The 8,490-nt window shown below is 38.8% G+C and overlaps 1 long non-coding RNA gene across 1 annotated transcript in view; it reads left to right on the top strand.

Annotated features, from left to right (window-relative positions):
- LOC104849671 overlaps nucleotides 1–4,917 on the top strand; it is a 12,678-nt gene extending 7,761 nt beyond the window's left edge. The window contains exon 3 of the long non-coding RNA XR_776821.2: nucleotides 4,673–4,917. This is a non-coding gene — a long non-coding RNA (uncharacterized LOC104849671). The remainder of the gene's footprint in view (nucleotides 1–4,672) is intronic.
- The last annotated feature ends 3,573 nt before the right edge of the window (nucleotides 4,918–8,490 follow it).

Here is an 8,490-nt window from a genome sequence, read left to right as displayed (position 1 = left end):
TGCGGCTCTCTGGGGGGACCCCGTCCCGCGGGGAATAGGAGGTGAGAGCCGCCTCTTATTCGTGGGTCATCAGAGGCCGATCCGATCTTGAATGTCTGTGGAGGAAATCTTTAAGAAGTTAGAGTACACGGCCCAAGTCTGGTTTCTGATCAAAGGCGCTTTATTGGCTCAGCAAAACGATTATATACTGTTATCCCAGGGGGAAGGTTCAGCAAGCTTATTGGACAGTTCAAGCAAATCAATCACATGAGTCACTCAAGCATTTAACCATACAGCAATCAGTATTTTACCAAATGTGGGGAGGGGTAAGTGGGAAGGCGTACATCAACAATTAACCCTATGCAATCTTTAACTTCACAATCCCTAGGGGCAAGTAGGACGGGGAATACCACCTGCTTCCTGCTCCAGATCCCGTGACCCTGTGGTTAGCACAAAGGGCTATTTTTTCTGTAAGATTTCCTGTTTGCCCAGGGGCTAGACCTGCCAAAGGTCACGTATGTAGTCTAGTGGGATTTTTCCACCGAGGCAAAGGCTAAGGTTGAGGGCAGCCATCTTATGCAGGCCCAAGCAGTCTCTCACAATGAATAGCTGTGGAAACTTTTTCCAGGGATGTAAATTGTCTCTACATTCTGTTGATTATTTTCTTTGTGGCAGCTTAATTTTCTCTGACCCAATTTGTTGATTGTTAATATCTTTTGAACAATTGGGGTTATGTTCAGAAAGTTACCGATTTTATCTTCCAGCTGACCATTTCTGTTTTGATATCTAGATCTTTAATCCAGTTTGATTTTACTATAGTACATGGTGAGAGATAATTGGACTAAGTTCAGTCTTCTGCATGTGAATAACCAGTTTTCCCAGCACCATTTTTAAAAAGAGTTATGGTATCTTTGCTACAGTGAATGTTTTTAGTGGTTTGTCAAAAATGAAAAAGTTGAAAGGCCTGGGGTTGTTTCTGCATCCTGTATTCTGTTCCATTGGTTCTCATGTCTGTTTTCCTGCCAGTACCTGCAGGTTTATCGCTGGAACTTTGTAATATAAATGAAGACTGGGGTGGTGATGCCTCCTGCTTGCTCTTGTTTTTTAGGATTTCTATTTCTATTCTGGGTCTTGTCTGGTTCTGCATGAATTTCAGGATTGTTTTCTCCAGTTTTGTGAGGAATGGTGTTGGTAGTGTAATTGTGATTGCATTAAATCTCTATATCAGTTTTGCAAGTGTGGCCATTCTGACAAGGTTGGTTCTGCCTATCCAGGAACAAAGGTTGTCTTGGCATTTTCTGATGTCCTCTTCGATCATGTTTTTCAGATTACTGTAGTTTCTGTTGTAGAGGTCTTTGACTCTTTGATTAAGTTAACATCAATTTCATTTTTCTTGACTCTTATGAAAATTATTGTTTTCTTAATTTCTTACTTGGTGAGTTCATTATTGTTGTACAGAAATGCTATTGATTTCCTTGTATTCATTTTGTATTCTACTTGACTACTTAATTTGGTTATTCCTGAGATCTTTTGGTGGAATTTTTTGGGTCTTCTTTTTAGAGGATCATGTCGTTGCAGATAATGGATTTGACTCCTTCCTTTCCTGCACATATCATATTTGTTTCTTTCACTTGCCTGAGTGCTCTGGGTATTATTTTGAGTAATATAATCAACAAGAGTGGTGATGGAGACGTATTTCTCTTGTCTCTAGTTTTGGAGGTAAACCTTTCAGTTTTCCCTATTTAATAGGATGTTGGCAGTGGGTTTTGTAATAAATAGCTTTTATCATATTGAGATAAAGCCCTTCTGTATCTATTGTATCTATTTTTTAGTTTTTTTTTTTCAGACAGGATCTCACTATGTAATTGAGACTTTCCTGGAACTCACAGTGTAGCCCAGGCTGGCCTGGAGCTCACAGCAATCCTCCTGCCTCAGCCTCCCAAGTGCTGGGAGTGGTGTGCCACCACGCCCAGGTTTTAGGGTTTTTATAATGAATGGATGTTGGATTTTGTTAAAGGCTTTTCCTGCATCTGTTGAGATGATCCTGTGATTTTTTTTCCTTATTTCTTTTGGGCTTACTTGTCTTGTTCCAGAGTTTAAAGGGAAAGCTTTCAGTTTTTCTCCACGTAATATGATGTCAGTGGTAGACTGTTAGAAATGGCTTTTCTCACATTGAGAGAAGGTCCTTCTCTACTTATTTTGTTCAGGGTTTTTGTCATAAAAGAATATTGGATTTTGTCAAAGGCTCTTTTGCATCCATCAAGATGATATCTGCTTTCTGTCCTTGCTTCTGTGTATGTGATATACACACATACAGTGACTGGGAGTACTGTAGCCCTCTCAATTTCATTAAAAAGCTGGAAGAAAAGGGCTAAAGGTGTAGGGGAAGTGGGAAGGGTAGGGTAAAGGTAATAAAGGAAAAAAATGAGAAAATGAAAAAATGGAAATAAAGTATTTGTAAATAGAGAAGGGAGGAGGGAGTAAAGGAAGGGCAGGGATAAGGGGAAAATGAGAGCCAAGACCTGTCATGTAAAGGTACAAGATCCCGGTGATGAATGTAACTGTACTGTACACCTAAAATGTACCAATAAACTCAGTGAGAAAAAAAAAGCTGGAGGAAGGGCCCAGGATTTAGCTCACTGGTTCCACTGCCTGCCTTGCAAGTGCAAGGAACTGAGTTTGATCCCTGGTACCAAAAAAACAAAACAAAACAAAACAAAAACCATAAATAAATAAATTAATTTTAAAAAAGAGCTGGAGGAGTAGTGGCATTAGATCTTTCCTGAAGTTTTTGAGAATTCAGCAGTGAATCCATCAGAATGTGGGCTTTTCTTCCTTGATAGTTTTATTTGCATTACTGATTCAATTTTATTATATGTTTTTGATTTTCCCAGGGCTTTTTTTTTATTTTCTTGGTTCAAGTTTGGTAATTTGTATTTATATAGGAATGTACCCATTGCTTCTAGATTCTCAAATTTATTGGAGTAAACATTTTCAGAGTACTTACTATTAATCTTCTGGATTTTGGTGAAGTCTCTCTCTTTCATTTTTAATTCTGTTGATGTAGGTCTTTACTTTCTCTTTTCTAGTACTATTCTCTAAGGCTTTGTCCATTTTGTTTATTCTTTTTAATAACCAGCTATTCAGTTCATTGATTCTTTGTAGTTTTTGGTCTCAATTTAATGAATCATTGCTCTGATGTTTATAAATGCTCTCCTTGTATTAGCTTTGTATTTGGATTTTTCTCGTTTTGCTAGCATGTTGAAGTGCATCATGAAGTATTTCTTTGGACTTACTCTGTTTTTGTGATGTAGACATTCCTCACTATACTAGAAATGTCCTTCTTGGACTTCTTTTATTGTGTACCATAGGTTCTAATGTGTTATAATAGCATTATTATTTGATTCTGGAAATGTTGAACTTCTTTCATTTCTTCTACTGATTTCATTGATTCCTCAGGAGAACGTTATTTAACTTGCATGTGCTTACATAATTTCTGTCATTTCTTTTGCCATTGGTTGCTAGTTTCATTGCATTATGAAATGATAATGTACCTGGGATGATTTCAGTTATTTTGCATTTATTTATGTGAGCCTTGTGGGCTAGAATGTGGTCTATTTTGGAGAAAGTTTACATTCTGCTGAGAAAAGGTGTATTCTGTTGTTGACTAGAACCCTCTGTAGAAACTTGTTGAGTTCATTTTGTTCAGAGGATTGTTTCAACTCTGATATTTCTTTGTTGCTCTTTTGTGTAGTGGATTTGTGTACATGAGACAGTGGGATGTTGAGGTCACCTGCTATAATTGTGTTGAAACTTATCCAAATGTTTATGTCCATTAATATTTGTTTGATGAGGTTGCTATGCTGGTGCTCAGTGTATATATTATTTATGATTGTTATCTCTTCCTTTTGGACTGTTCCCTTAATCAATATGTAGTGAACTTCTTTACCTCTCCTGATCAGTTTTTGTCTTGAAGTCCAATTTATCTGAAAATAACAGAGTTACTTCTTTCCACTTTGGGGTTCCAATCAAATGGAATATTGTTTTCTATTCATCGATTTTTGGTCTGTGAATGTTCTTTTGGAGTAAATGTTTGTGTACTGTATACTGTTATTTTTTTATCTGTTCTTCTCATCTGTGCCTTTTTCCCCCCTGTACTGAGGATTGAACTCAGGCCCTTGTGCTTGCCACACAGGCATGGTGCCACTGAGCTAAACCTCCAGCTGCAGTCTGTGAATTTGGATTGGAGAATTGATACCATTCTCATGGATAATTTTTACCAAAAACTGTTGACTTATTCCTGCCCCTGCATTATTTTCCTGTTGACGATTCCCTTTTCTTTTACTCTCTGCTCACCGACTCACCCTGCTTAGTGCATTCATTCTATTGTACTTTTTGACGTCGTTGGCCTCCTTATGCCTTTCATGGATGGTGTTGGGAATTTTTTCTTTTGGTGTTGGTGAGGTGGCCACGAATTTGTTAAGGTGCTTGATGTCATGTAAAGACCTTATCTGCCCTCCAATATCAAACAGTAGTTGTGCAGGTTATATCAGTTTTTGAGTTGGAAGGCGTTTTCTTTTGGGGCTTGAAACCCTTCAATCCAAGCTCTACTGGCATTTAAGGTTTTTTGAGAAATCTGCTGTTATTCTAATGATTTTATCTTTATAAGTGATTCATTGCATTTCTCTAACAGATTTAAAAATTCTCTCCTGTGTTGGACTCTGGGATCTTGACTTGAGGTGCTGTGAAGAAGTTCTTTTCTGATGGTAACTGTCTCCAGTTGTATATGCCTGACATGCAGCAGCAGCATCTGCCAGGGGTGTCCCTGGCCATGACTGTGACTTTGAGCGCCCGCTGCCCCCAGAGACCTCTCATCACAGCTCTCACCTCTGTCCTTATTAGCATCACCAGTTGGGCAACTTATAAAGGCCCTGCCTAAGGAGACAACTCACGATGCCTGGCATGTTACTCAGGGCAAAGACCCTGCGTTCATTCCCCAGGACAGAAGAAGACTTGATGTTGTGAACAATAAAAAGAATTGCAAATGAAAAGAATAACTGAATATGACTTTTGCCCTTTCGTTTTTGGCACACATGTGACACAAAAGTTGAAAGGTACCTGGTGCTGTTCAGGTGAGAACTGGAAATGATTGCTTAATGCAGCCATTGAATGGTAAAAAATGATGTGACTTTCTGAAAGGCAAGTAGGAAATATCGACTAAACTTATAAATAGAGCGAGGCATTGCAATGTATATTATGCCAATATTCATACAATTTTGCCAAGATCATTATGTAAAAACATTTTTAAATGAAGCAGATGAAGAGGAAGAGGGGGATGAAAAAACACACCTAACGTGACTAAGATAACTGAACATAGCCAAACTCCTAGCTCATTGGAGAAATAAAGAAGAGTGCTTGTAGGTAAATAAATCGGGAATCAAGTATCAGAACAAGTTACCAGGGTAGCACTCAAACAGCAGAATAGCAGACTTTATACTGAAACAAAAATGGCGCTGTGAATTTTAGGACATCCTTGTCTGAGAATTCAGAATCTGGAGTCAGCGGTAAAGTGAAATTATGGGCTGTTGTACTTTCACTTCACTTCTCAGTGTTACAATTTTATTTCATAAGCCTGTATTTATTTTTAGGGATGAAAGTTATACAGGATATACTAATCTATAAGTCAAGAACCTATCTGTACCTTCACTTTATATTCGAAAGCATTCTTCCATTTTTCCACAGGATGGCACCAAAGAACATTAAATACAGGAGCAGCAAGGGAAATGAAATCTGTGGTTTACATTGAAAAGCAATTTCCCATGTGTCCACAAGACGGCATGAGAGCACATCAACTATAGCAGCCAAAGAAAAAAATTGATCTCTAGTTTCTATTCTGCTTTTTTTTTTTTTTTTTTTTTTTTTTTTGCCAGTGATTGAACTCAGGTCCTTGGGCTTGCAAGGCAGGCGACAGAACCACTTAGCTATTCTGAAATTTTTTTGATTTCTCAACAAGATGACAGCAAAAATCCATCTCATATAGTAAAAAAGCAAGTGTCAGAGTGGTCTGAAATTCAATACTGCTGTTAATGGCACAGTTGCTTTTGTACCTCTAACTCGTACATATTTTTGTTAGATCTTTTTTTTCTGATAAAATAACTATGAATTCACTATAAGCTTGGTAAGTGACAGATAACACAAGTCACACACTGTGGCAATACTCAGATGTGAGCAACATTAACAACCTGGCATTAATCTATATTTCGAGATATGTGACAGAAAGGAGAAGCTACACATTTGTAGATCAAAGTGTATCCTGCCTCAGTTTGTTTCTCTTCTACCATCTTTTGTTCAAGTCATCTGTACTCATTTCCCAAATTTCTTTGAGAAGGTGACTTTAAAATTTTTTAAATTAATTAATTTTTTGTACCAGAAATAAAACTATGGACCTTGACCTTTTGAGGCAGGTGAAGCACCACTGAGCTAAATCCCCATGCAAGATGATGATTTTTAAAGGTTACAAGGTGTTCATGCAGTGGTGCTTTTCAAATTTATTAACTGATTTCAATTAGTCATTTAGGCTCTTGTCTTTGAACTAAAACAAATTTTCCCATTTATTGAATGTTCAGAAAAATACTTCAGTCACCATATAAATTACTATCCAAAGTCATGCACATTAATTTTTATCAATTTTTCATCATTTCATCATTACTTATGGTAATTAGGAAGGAGCCCAGTGGCCTTCATAATCAGCAATACCCCTATTTCCACATTTTTATTTTGAGAAAGTTCCTCACTAAATCTGTTGCCTAGGCTGCATTTGAACTTGGGACCCTATTTCACTTTTCTGAGTGGCTGAGACAAAATGTTTTAAATTGACAAATATTGTGGATCCTTTATATCTACGATCTTGGACATTAACTAGAAAAGTAGATTGCATAAAAAAACAGCATACTGAATTTTAAATACACGCACTCAGTAATGAATCATAGATGCTTTTCTTTAACTGGCTAAAGGTTTTCACAGGACATTTTCCTTGTTTGTGTAGACTTAGCTAATAGTCAATACTCTAAAACCCAATTCCATAAAATTGCATAATCTATAAAATAATCTATTAATAAACAGGCTATTTCCAACATTGAATATCAGAGAATCCTACTTTCATCACTTCCCCAAAGGTTCTACAACTCTGTGTGGTCTCATAGCTATGTACCTCCGTGTTTGCTCCTCCTTTATCCATTAACCACCTCTCCACTTCTCACCTTCTTTCTCTCCCTTTTACATGTTATAAAAAAAATAAAAGCATTATGTGGCTATTCAGGGTTGCTATGCATCACTGTAGTGGCTACTAAAACAGAGTGAAACTCAGTACTGAAAAAATACACTGTCTCCTTACCTGCGGCAAACCACCTCTGTCACTTCCAATTGTGTGGCTCTGAGCAGGTCGGATGCTGACACCACACAAAGTCTTGTAGCCGGCATACAGCTATTCCTGTGTCTCTGTTATCATCTCTACCCTTAAAGATAATTTCTTTTTTTCTTTCTTTCTTTTTCTTTTGGTACCGGGGATTGAACTTGGGTCCTTGTGCTTGCGAGGCAGGCCACCGAACTGCTGAGCTAAATCCCCGGCCCCTTAAAGATAATTTCTTGAATTGCCACTTAGAAGTCCAGAGTTCAGAACTGCATCTCACTGAGCTGTACTCAGGGAGTGAGCAGAGCACCCTGGGCCACACCTTCTAAAGGCTCTGAAATAGAGCTCTTTTTCACCTTTCCACCTTCTCGGGGCTTCAAATTATTAGTCTCCTACATACAAACCTCCAACAAACAAGCTGAAAATGTAGGCACCTACCATTCCTCCCATGCCTGGGTGACATGAAGGGATAAGGGAAATGCAGCCAGGGACTTTGGAATTTTGGCATCTGTGTCTTCTCAGAATATCCTTCACCAGATCCTGTACTCAACACGAGAAGGCCATATTCTTTAGGATGAGGGGGCTGAGGCAAAAGTTGCCTTGTCTACCTCCTGTGGCCCTTCCTCCAAGAAGAGTGGTTAGAGGCCCAAGGATAAGGGTCATTTTCCCTGAGTTAAACAGCAGTCTTGGATAGACTTTGCTCTAGTTTCTAAAATAGAACTCCTTTTCCTCTGTCCCTCTTCTCAGAGATGCCCCTCCTGGTTTCCTAATGTTCCCCTAGCCACCAAGCCAGCAAGCACTGTGAGCTACCTCCATTCCATGGATCCCTCTCCCAAATCTCAGCCCCTTCATCACATCAGAGCCTCATGTTCCCGCCTACAAGCCCAGTGTGGAGGTCACTGTGCCCACTCCGCCATTGCAGGCACAGGTTCCCATCAGAGTCTCCTGCTGTCCTCACATCCAAAAGTCCCTATCGCCCTGGCTGCCTCCTATTCACATCCCCCATTCTCATGCCCCTGCTTCTTCCTTTCATGCCATTCTTAGGTACATTCCTTCCCCTTCCATGTCTACAATGTCCTGCCTTTACATTAGACAGAGGATTA

The sequence above is a fragment of the Fukomys damarensis genome, unplaced genomic scaffold (assembly GCF_012274545.1).
Source record: "Fukomys damarensis isolate Sample0158 unplaced genomic scaffold, DMR_v1.0_HiC HiC_scaffold_29, whole genome shotgun sequence".
Taxonomy (NCBI): domain Eukaryota; kingdom Metazoa; phylum Chordata; class Mammalia; order Rodentia; family Bathyergidae; genus Fukomys; species Fukomys damarensis.
Note: the sequence above shows the minus strand (reverse complement) of the source record. Positions and strands in the feature narration are given on the sequence as shown.